The sequence below is a fragment of the Kogia breviceps genome, chromosome 9, assembly GCF_026419965.1.
Source record: "Kogia breviceps isolate mKogBre1 chromosome 9, mKogBre1 haplotype 1, whole genome shotgun sequence".
NCBI lineage: Eukaryota > Metazoa > Chordata > Mammalia > Artiodactyla > Physeteridae > Kogia > Kogia breviceps.
In genome coordinates this window covers 56,158,332-56,170,623 of record NC_081318.1, presented here as the reverse complement: position 1 = coordinate 56,170,623, position 12,292 = coordinate 56,158,332, and the positions used below count along the sequence as shown (strand labels likewise).

Genomic DNA, 12,292 nt, shown 5'->3' with positions numbered 1-12,292 from the left:
TCTCGAGCATCAGATCTTACAATTTTTGGTGCAGAGAGCAGAACATGCCATTGTAATGTTATTTACTTGTTTATAGGTCTGTCTCTCCTACTCAGCTGGAAACTTTATCAAAGGCAAGAACTCTGCCCTTTGTGTCTTTTTATCCCCAAAGCCTTGTTTAATGCCTGGTACGTAGCCAATAAGTATTTGTTTAATTAATCCATGAAGGTAAATTGAAAGGATGCCATTGGCATTAATTGTTATTACTGGCAAGACCTTCTGTAGGCAGATAAATGGCCCCATGATGGCTCTGGTAACCACCCTGTCTTTTGAGACCCAGTGTTAAGCCCTTTTTCACTCTCCTTCCCAAGCATGGAGCCTGAGAAGGCTCAGTTTGATTTCCATATTTGGATCATGCTGAGTGCAGACCCCAGTTCTATAATCCATTTCTTTCTGAGGCTGTTGGCACCTGCGGAGTCAGGAAGTAACATCTGCTTCAGTGAGCTGATTACCAATGAGAAGAAAAGGGGTAAAGGCCAGCGTTAGGTGGGGTCTGGCTTAGCTTCAAAGCAGGCATAGGGTTTGTATCTTAATGAGAGCGTTTACATATTCAGGAAAGATACATCTGAAGGGCAAATTATCTGGTTCAAGACCAAGTGCATAATGAAATGTTGCTGATTAGATTGCTGTAAGTCAATGGCACACTGTCATGTAAAAGCTTCCATCTCAGTTCTCATTGCTTCACTCTAGTTGGGCCCCTGGTTGCCTTAAGCTGGGATCACTACAGGGAGTGGTTCTTCATGTGATCTACCCTTGCTGGGTGTCTCTGCACCAAATCCTGTTCCATAAACTGGAATGTTAATATCCCTAAAATGCCATTTTCATTTGCTTAAAAGCCTATTTTCCCCTGTTCCTGGCATTCAAATATTTCCACGAGGGTCTGATCTTAAACCATATTTTTATTCTACCTCCTGACAGAGTTCCAAGCCAATGCTACATCCCACCAGCCTGGTGCACTCACTCAGAGAGAGTGTCCTGATTCCTTTCTGCTATGCTTGTTGGTCCTATTAGTCTACAAAGTCCTGTTTACATTGCTTCATGTCTCCAAATTCTGCCCACCTTTCCTGGTTCACTTCAATCCTCATCTATTCCACAAAGTCTTCTGCCATCATTCTGGTCCTCAGCAACGCTTCCTTCTCTGGACACCTATGGAGCAATGAGACATTGGGAAGGGACTAATGTGTACTATATTTTAAGGATCCTTGAATTCAAACATATTCAGTGGGATAGAGCATAGTTTCTTTGAAATCTCAATGTCAGCTCATAGATTGTCCAGTGTGGACAACCCCTGTGGTGCAGAGACCAGAGACTCAGTCTAATGAGATAAAACCAATATGTCAGGATGGGATGCTCTTTCCAGATCATCTCCTTTGTCCCTTCCCATTGGTGTCACATTTAATCATAGAGTTGTGTCTTGAGGATGAGTGGTATCAGCCAGAAAAAGGTTTTAGTCTTGAGAGGACTCTACTCTGAAGAATCAGAAGATCCAGGTGAAAAGAATCTGCTATTTGAGTGGTGGTAACTTGAAGTGGGACAAGCTGGTTTGAACATAGGGAGTGGTGGTGGCATAATGAAGTTGAGCTCCCCAAGGAGAAATGGGTGAAGGAGGGAATCCCAAGGGAAAGGGTGTTTCCAGGCAGCCATGCAGGACAGACACAACACAGCAGAAGATGGCTTGGTGAGCACAACAACAATGACAACAAAAATCTGTCCTGTCCTTTGGACTCTGTATGGATTTCTGGGCAACTATGAGTAAGATTGGATGATTTCTGGTGGTGGACTGATTATGTACCCATTTTCAGAAGATGTAGAAGATAAGAGCAAGAATACTCCAGCTTGTAAGAGACTAGATCTGGGGGCTCTGCCACAGAGATTCTCCTATGGAAAATAGGAGGAAGAGGTAGTGATGATGGTGGTTGTGGAGATGAATAGACCGTGGAGGGAAAATCTAGCTGATGGTTCATGCAGCCACAAGAGAAGTGAAAGCCGTTTATCTAATGGCATTTACATATATCTTGGTGGAAATGCCTAGAAGAAAATAACCTCTAAAGTGCTAGACTTAACATCTAATCCTTGCTACTTATTCCATGAGCACTCTTGGCACTTATAATGTTAGACCTTGTTATTTTTTTTTGAAGTAATAAACGTTATATGGAAGATCAGTTTTTCTTTCTTTTTTTTTTTTTAACAGACCACAACACTAATATGACAATGAATCATCTATGTGGACCTATTTAATTAATTTATTAATTTATTTATTTTTGGCTGTGTTGGGTCTTCGTTTCTGTGCAAAGGCTTTCTCTAGTTGCGGCAAGAGGGGGCCACTCTTCATCGCGGTGCACGGGCCTCTCACTATCGCGGCCTCTCTTGTTGCGGAGCACAGGCTCCAGACGCGCAGGCTCAGTAGTTGTGGCTCACGGGCCTAGTTGCTCAGTGGCATGTGGGATCTTCCCAGACCAGGGCTCGAACCCATGTCCCCTGCATTAGCAGGCAGATTCTCAACCATTGTGCCACCAGGGAAGCCCCTGATACACCATATCAACTAACTGATGGAGAAAAACTATATGATCATCTCAATAGATGCAGAGAAAGCTTTTGACAAAATTCAACACCCATTTATGATAAAAACCCTGCAGAAAGTAGGCATAGAGGGAACTTTCCTCAACATAATAAAGGCCATATATGACAAACCCACAGCAAACATCATTCTCAATGGTGAAAAACTGAAACCATTTCCACTAAGATCAGGAACAAGACAAGGTTGCCCACTCTCACCACTCTTATTCAACCTAGTTTTGGAAGTTCTAGCCACAACAATCAGAGAAAAAAAAGAAATAAAAGGAATCCAAATAGGAAAAGAAGAAGTAAAGCTGTCACTGTTTGCAGACGACATGATACTATACATAGAGAATACTAAGGATGCTACCAGAAAACTACTAGAGCTAATCAATGAATTTGGTAAAGTAGCAGGATACAAAATTAATGCACATAAATCTCTGGCTTTCTTATACACTAATGATGAAAAATCTGAGAGTGAAATTAAGAAAACACTCCCATTTACCATTGCAACAAAAAGAATAAAATATCTAGGAATAAACCTACCTAAGGAGACAAAAGACTTGTATGCAGAAAACTATAAGACACTGATGAAAGAAATTAAAGATAATACAAACAGATGGAGAGATATACCATGTTCTTGGATTGGAAGAATCAACATTGTGAAAATGACTATTACCCAAAGCAATCTACAGATTCAATGCAATCCCTATCTAATTACCACTGGCATTTTTTACAGAACTAGAACAAAGAATTTCACAATTTGTATGGAAACACAAAAGACCCCGAAGAGCCAAAGCAATCTTGAAAACGAAAAATGGAGCTGGAGGAATCAGGCTCCCTGATTTCAGACTATACTACAAGGCCACAGTAATCAAGACAGTATGGTACTGGCACAAAAACAGAAATAGAGATCAATGGAACAGGATAGAAAGCCCAGAGATAAACCCACACACATATGGTCACCTTATCTTTGATAAAGGAGGGAAGGATATACAGTGGAGAAAAGACAGCCTCTTCAATAAGTGGTGCTGGGAAAACTGGACAGCTACATGTAAAATATGAAATTAGAACACTCCCTAACACCACACACAAAAATAAACTCAAAATAGGTTAAAGACCTAAATGTAAGGCCAGACACTATCAAACTCTTAGAGGAAAACATAGGCAGAACACTCTATGACATAAATCACAGCAAGATCATTTTTGACCCATCTCCTAGAGAAATGGAAATAAAAACAAAAATAAACAAATGGGACCTAATGAAACTTAAAAGCTTTTGCACAGCAAAGGATACCATAAACAAGACCAAAAGACAACCTTCAGAATGGGAGAAGATATTTACAAATGAAGCAACTGACAAAGGATTAATATCCAAAATTTATAAGCAACTCAGGCAGCTCAATAACAAAAAAACAAACAACCCAATCCAAAAATGGGCAGAAGAACTAAATAGACATTTCTCCAAAGAAGATATACAGATTGCCAACAAACACATGAAAGAATGCTCAACATCATGAATCATTAGAGAAATGCAAATCAAAACTACAATGAGATATCATCTCACACTGGTCAGATTGGCCATCATCAAAAACTCTAGAAACAATAAATGCTGGAGAGGGTGTGGAGGAAAGGGTACCCTCTTGCACTGCTGGTGGGAATGTAAATTGATACAGCCACTATGGAGAACAGTATGGAGGTTCCTTAAAAAACTACAAATAGAACTACCGTACGACCCCGCAATCCCACTACTAGGCATATACCCTGAGAAAAGCATAATTCAAAAAGAGTCATGTACCAAAATGTTTATTGCAGCTCTATTTACGATAGCCAGGACATGGAAGGAACCTAAGTGTCCATCAACAGATGAATGGATAAAGAAGATGTGGCACATATATACAATGGAATATTACTCAGCCATAAAAAGAAATGAAACTGAGTTATTTGTAATGAGGTGGATCGACCTGGAGTCTGTCATACAGAGTGAAGTAAGTCAGAGAAGAAAAACAAATACTGTATGCTAACACATATATATGGAATCTAAGAAAAAAAATGTCATGAAGAGATTAGTGGTAGGACGGGAATAAAACACAGACCTACTAGAGCATGGACTTGAGCATATGGGAAGGGGGAAGGGTAAGCTGTGACGAAGTGATAGAGTGGCAGGGACATATACACACTACCAAATGTAAATTAGATAGCTATTGGGAAGCTGCCGCATAGCACAGGGAGTTCACGTCTGTGCTTTGTGACCACCTAGAGAGGTGGGATAGGGAGGGTGGGAGGGAGGGTGATGCAAGAGGGAAGAGATATGGGAACATATGTATATGTATAACTGATTCACTTTGTTGTAAAGGAGAAACTAACACACTATTGTAAAACAGTTATACTCAAATAAAGATGTTAAAAAAAAAAAAACTTCATCTGTATTATAGAGAGATTTAACAGATTTTTTTTTCCTAATTTTCCCCAGAGTATCAAGGTTGTTTCAAAGATAGGCTCTGAAGAAATAGCCCTCCAATTCATTAGTATTTGACCTTTTGTAAGTTTTTAAACTTTCTAAGCCTCATATCACTCATTTTTGAAATGGGGGTACTAATAAGACTTCATACAGTATTGTTTTGAGGAATAAAGAAAAGAATGCATGTACAAAAAAAAAAAAAGAATATGTTTTTCAAACATTTTTGATGGCTACCCACGCTAAAAATATCTTACACAGGCAATAAAAACCTAAACTTTACTAAGAATAAGTACAATGTATTTTGATATTTTCTAATCTGGTAAGGTCTTTTTAATTTTAAAAATGCTGGTCAAGACCTACTAAATTGGCTTCATGACCCACTAACAAGAAAACTATGTCAGAGCAATTAGGCGTGGCTGACTTCCAAGACCATAAGACAAGAGTGAAGAGAGACTCAGCAAACCTAGTTCCAAGTATTCTAATGGATTGTCAGGAGTGCTATTGGTATAAAATTTAAAAGGCTTCTTTTACCCCTTAAACTATATCCTTTATTGTTTAACCCTTAAGGCAAACTCCTTAAGAAACCACACAAGGATGGAAGGACTGCTTTAGGGACATGGGGAATAACCTAGAATCTGAGAGTCTACATCTCATTCCATGGTGGTCCTTGGATGGAGAAAAGATGTTCACAGCAGACCAAACCTCACTCTCTGAAGGCAGGACCATGTCTTTCTATCCCCTTCATTACCCAATATGGTGCTTTTCATGAAGAAAGTACACAATAAAATGTTGGATCACACATTTTTAGACTAATAAATTCTAGAACAGTGGCTTTCAACTTTTGAAGGGTATTCTTCCTTTTGATAAAAGTGCTCACATTTCTGACCATATACCCCCAGATTCTGATCCTAAACTTTCCTAACTTACCACTCCATTGTCGATTACTTGAAAATTAGTAGAAGAGGAAATGAGCATTTGTGAAAAACCGTTAAGCTTCAAGCACATAGTGTAGTTAACCTCATTTAAATTGTTTAGCAATTTTATGAGATACATACTATTTCCCCCATTTTAGATGAAGCAGTTGGAACCCCATAGGGTTAGGAGATTTGACCAAGAACTCAGAGCTAGGATGTTCCAGGACCAGAATTTGAACCCACACCTAGGTAATTCTGAAGCCTACATTCTTCTCATGCCTTCAGAATAGGTCATACATGGAAGTCAGGCCTTTGGGGCCTTGATGGAATGAATACTGATCTGGGTACAAGTGTTAGCTCTCTTAAAACTCTCCTTGTGGCCTGGGCATATTGTTCAACCCTTCTGAGTCTTGGTTTTTCCATTTATAAAATGAGGATCATGCCCTCCTCATAATAGGACCACTGTGAAGATTAACCGAGATGATGTATATGAATTGTAAATGGTGGATGATTGTATAAATATGAGATGTCACTTAGTGCCTTGGCTTCCTATAAGGGGTGAGGATAAATGTGATAATTTTTATAAATCACCTGGCATTCTGCCTGAAAATATGATATATGCTCGATGAATTTTCCTTTCCTTTTCTTCTTCTTTAAGGTGTATATGACTAATCTACACTGAAATAATCCAATAAAACCATACAGGTAAATGCTAGACTGGCAAGATCCAGGGCAAACATGCCAAGTGGTCCTACCAGGAAGGCAGGTGCTGGAGCTTGAGAGCCCAACCTTAAAAGATACACGCTCACGGATAGCTTCTACTTTGGAATCCTGTCTACAGATTACAGGGGTGGCAGCCAATTGGTGAAGGTTTAAATTCAGGTTGCCAAACAGCAGTTTCAGAAGGGACCTGTTTGCTTTTGGAAAATAAATAGAAAAACTGGCTCAAGCAGCATGTTCATCTCTGACTGTCTTGGATAACCCCAGCATACATGTTAGCTTGAATTTGAAAGATCAAGGGAATAGGAGATAGTTTCATTTTTATTCAATTAAGGGTCATTAATGATATTTAACTGCTTTCCAGTATCAGTAGGTGTGATCAAATGGTCTCCAAGTTCTCTAAGTGCCTCAGCTTTCCCTATCAGAGTATACTATAGTGTATTACAGATTTCACAGCTAGACTCTCTTGGTTGCCTGAAAGTCAGAGGACCAAGGGAACAAAGACATGCTCTTCCAAATCCTATTTCTTCTCCAGCATTTCTGCCGTAGCTGCTGGATTTCCAAGCTAACCACTTATAAGTCACATTCCTTTTTCCTGTCACTTCCTCTCAAGTTCATTTCATGGGCATCTTCCTCTATTTATGCACTTTGTCCCCCAGTTCAGAGGGAAGCTCAGCTTGAGAGTGTTGCTGAAGAGAATTCCTAGCCCTAACTCACAGGAAACAGAATAGAAGGAATTTTGCTCAAGTCACTGCCAAGGGCCAATTTCAAGATGAAGTAGAGAGAATATTTTTCTGGTGTCAAAGGACTTGGAAACTCTGACACTGAGAAGATCATGGGCAAGGCTAAGAAGATTTTAATATATCTGTCAGGGCTGTGAGAATCAAATGAGCTACTAGAAGTAAACATACCTTATAATATATAAAACATTTTACGAATTCAGGAGAGTTTTTGTGTCAGAGGCTAGAGAGCCCAGGACTCACCCCTCCCCTTTTCTATGTTCAGACTGACAACGAATAAGTGTAAAGATAATAAACTAAAGAGAACCAAGTATAGACTTTGCAACTGGCAGAGAAAACACCCAACATTCCTCAAAATGCAGGTGCTGGTAATATTTAAATTTTAGAGAACACAGTTTGGACCTGAGGCCAGCATGGAATCATTCTAATACTCTCCTGAATCCAGGCCATAGGATTTATTTGACTGACTGACTCAGACTGTGGAGCGAGCTCCAAATCTGCTTACAAAATCAGCTGTGGACCTGGGAGCAGAAAGGAGCTGTGAGCTACAGTGCTGAGAGATTCTGCCCACCGCTATGACATGGGTTCTAACCAGTCAGCTCACTTTTCCTCCTATGGGGAGGAGGGAATTAGGTGAGTGAGGGAAGGTCCCCAACAATCCCCAAGGGAAGAGAGGGCAGGATGCCAATGGAAATATAGGAGGTGAGGTGGGGCATAAACATTCTCTCTTTTTCAACATTTCCTACAGGGGCCAATGGAGCATAAATCATATTTTCCCGTATAAAGCAAAAAAAAAAAAAAAATTAATTTAGGGAACTGACTTCCCTGTTGCATTTTGGTCTTTCAATTACCCTCCCTAGATTTGGTTCACTGTGATTAGTTGGGAACTGTATTGTAAGTAAAAGCACAAGATCAGAATAAAGGGTGATAAAGATCAAGAAACTCTTACAGGGTGGATTAAAGGGAAGGGAAGAAGCATGTAGGTTGTTTTGATGAGTTATGTTTACCCAATATATTATATCCACTTGCAGAAACAAAATTCAGGAAGAGCTATTAAAAAGTTTTATTCTGAAAATTCATGTAGGAAAAATAATTTGTTATGGCCTTAAATTTAATGGCCATAACCCCTTTTCCCACTGAAACAATTGTTTTTGTAACACAGATTTTCTCAGGGGGACAATAACCATATTATAGAAGAGAGACCACATTTTGTTCATCAGATATCTGCTATGTATCTGGCATGTGTTAAATACCATGAGGGATTTAGAATTAAACAAGACATGGCTTATGTTCTAAATAGCCAATAGGAGAGACAATGGAAAAATCAATAATAAAATAACAGGAGCTAAATGTATAGAGCTATAACTCAAATTGGAATGGGGTAAGTGCTCAGAGTGGGGTCCATAGTTATAGTAAGTAATAGGGTGATTACTAGCTTGGGGAGCAGGGACTGGAAGGACTTTGGGAAGGACAGAGAAACTCAGGAAGGATTTCAGGGAGGAGGTAGCACTTGAGCTGAGTCTTTAAAAGGTGGGTATTATTTAGACATATAAAGAGGATGGATAAGACATAATAGGCGAAGGGGGTAATGAGAGAGGCACTGTGTGGCGTGCAAAATTAGAAAGAGAGAGTAGTTCCCATTGACTAGATTATGGGGCTCACCAAGGGGCACATGAGAAATAGAAAGCTCAGTAGAAGCCACACAGAGAACTCTTCATGCCAAGCAAGGGATTTTGGACTCTGCTCTCCATTGGCAGTAGGGCTTTGTAACAAAGCCAGGAGCAAATTGCAGGATCTCTTGCATGTTTGGTATGTGTAAACCTTGGCTTTCCCTCCAAAGGTTTGGAGGTGGAGGGAAGCCCTTTGGGAGGCTGTCATAATTGTCCAGGCAGGAGTTATGTTTGCCTGAGCTAGGATGGTGGCTGTGAGAATTGCAAGGAGAGAATGAATGGGAAACGTGCTACTCAGAAAGAACTGATGGGATTTGATATACTAGATGTCACCCCAGTAAATGCCATGACCCATTTACTTTAACAGAGATGCCCCTCAGCAATGTAATTTGTAAATCATTTTTATCAAGAATAAATATAAGGACTTCCCTGGTGGTGTGGTGGTTGAGAATCCTCCTGCCAATGCAGGGGACACGGGTTTGAGCCCTGGTCCGGGAGGATCTCACATGCCGCAGAGCAACTGAGCCTGTGCTCCACAACTACTGAAGCCCGTGCGCAGCAACAACTGAGGCCTGCATGCCTGGAGCCCATGCTCCGCAACGGGAGGGTCCGCCCCAAAGAGAAGCCCGTGCACCGCAACACTTGCCGCAACTAGAGAAAGCCTGTGCACAGCAACGAAGACCCGACACAGCCAAATAAATAAATAAATTTATTTATTTATTTATTTTTAAAAAAGAATAAATATAAAATTATTTAGGTAAATACATGTTGACTTCAACCCATTAATTTTCCAGCACTGTTTATTGTGCTGCCCCATTTTCTGAGTTAGGTGATACTTTAGAGAGCAACTTACCCAGGAGTTTGAAACTTGTTTCTCCAACTCCCAAGCTGTCCCTTTTTAATTTATTTCACATATAGGCTGCCTGTACCATTTCCTTTGCCCAAAGGGTTCCATAGCTATAACATAGTTTGAAAATCACAAACTAATCCAAACTTCATAGATGAAGGAATGAACTGAAATTACATCACGATTTCTGGACTCCAGGTCAGATCACAAAGAAATAGATAATAAATCCCCTTTCCATATTCTGAATTCTCAATTTCTCTTTCAGTGTTGTAACTCCCGCTGTGTCATTATTATTCTCTTTTTCATCCTGGCACAATATTAACATCAGAGCTGGTTATAGATTTATCAGTATTCAGATGTGGGAAAATCAATCATTTACAAAAAGAATGCCAGCATCTAGATGGAGAGACACAGAGCCACTACTGCGGAAAAGAAATAGAAATTCTTGCCTGCATGTTCTTTGTCTTGTTTAATTATTTGTGTGCAGTACCTTTTTACTCAAATAGCTAATATTCCATTAACAACTCACATTATAGATTCAGCTAATTATTAATTCCTATTTGTGGCTGGAAAATTTGTGTTTTTTTAAACAAAATAACTATAACCCACTAATCCTCATGGGAGGTTGTAGGCATAATCAAAAGATAATTTAGAAATCCAAAAATGGTCTGAAGGGTCAAAGAGAAAAAAGCTAAGTAAAATGTATTATCCTTTTAATAAACTCATACTCCCTGAAGAAATCTGAAAAAAAATGCTAATAATATTACACAAATTATTAAATTTCTAAAGAGGATTAATGGAATGCAGCTTTGGCAGAATTTAGCTGCATTCTTTTGGTAATGCCTTACATCTGTGATGACTCGATTGTGTGCTTTCTCCCCCTCTCCTCACACTGCACTAGGGCTTCTCAAAATCTAATGCGCACACAGCAGAGTATCTTCTCCAAATGCAGATTCTAATTCAGTAGGTCTAGATTGGGCCTTGGATTCCGGTGATCCTGCTTGTCCTGCGACTATACTTTAAATAACAAAGCTGTAAATACTTCACTGCCCTGACTCTATGGAGTCTGGTTACCTTCATAGGATTTCCTACGTCCATGCTGCAAACAATTTTTTCTCAAACAGTGCTTCCTGAAATTCTAGGGCATAGTGGATATTGCTGAGGGAATAAGGATAGGGTCCAGAAATAGACTCAACAAATATGGCTGGGACACTGTACCACTCTGCTACAGAACTTTCATTTTTATGGGCTTGACATAACAGTTTTGTTTGAAGAAAAAACTCCAATGCTTAAGAAGGAAAAAAAAAAAAACAAAAACAAGGCAGAAATAGAGACACAGATATAGGGAACAAACATATGGACACCAAGGGGGGAAAGCAGGGGTGGGGAGGTGGTTGTGGTGGGATGAATTGGGAGATTGGGATTGACATGTATACACTAATATGTATAAAATAGATAATTAATAAGAACCTGCTGTATAAAAAAATAAACAAAATAATTTTTTTTTAAAAGGAAAAAAAAAAAAAAACCCTGGAAATGATGGTTCTAGACTTTTCCATCTTCTCTTCTCTTCAAGGAAAGCTGAGAACTTACAGTGTGCCAGGCCCATGCAAAGGGATTGCCCAAGGTCACACATTTGAGAAGCAGTGGAGGAGGCAGGGGGGATCCCAGAACTGTCTTATTTTATCTAAGCCTGGGCTATTGCACATGCATCATGCTTCCCTCCTGTCCTGCTTTTATGCTGTGTCTTAGCCTCAAGGGGTCTAGTGCTCTGCTTTCTCTTGTGAGACCTAAATATTATGAAAAACTATTCAGTATTTGGACATACAGAAGTAAGTCTCTGGTGCAAAACACAATAGACAGAGAAAATAGGAGCCCAAGAGATCTTAGAAGACCCTTAACTTTCCTTAGTTGTTTAGTGAGTACAGATGAGTAGTGTAACTCAGATTTGCAAATATAAAGGGACTGAAAGAATTGAGTCAATTAGTGGCTGGCCCATCTGGACCAGCAGAGACCAGAATGTATTTTGATAACTGGAAATGTTGTAGATGGGCAAAATGTGAAGGCATTTTGATTTTCAATTACTTATTATAATATTTATATCCTTTCTCATTAGTCTTCTCTCTTAATACTATTGTTGATATAGGCAAATAGAGATTACTATCTCTTCCTGGGAATACTTTACTGAAAAGTAGTACATTTAATGACTAAAATTAAGCTATCAATTCATTCCATTTCTCTGGTACCCCAAAAGTGGGGATGTGGAGGCTTGGCAATTTGATACTACTGCCCCCTAGTGTGAGTTGTGAGAATTGTAGGCATAACAAACTGTTAGATCAGGGATC

At 39.5% G+C, this 12,292-nt stretch overlaps 1 protein-coding gene across 10 annotated transcripts in view; it reads left to right on the top strand.

Moving 5' to 3' along the window:
• The window catches only part of MTERF1 (mitochondrial transcription termination factor 1), a 710,255-nt gene that overhangs the window by 400,816 nt on the left and 297,147 nt on the right, over positions 1-12,292 (top strand). The gene's annotated exons all lie outside the window — the stretch shown is intronic.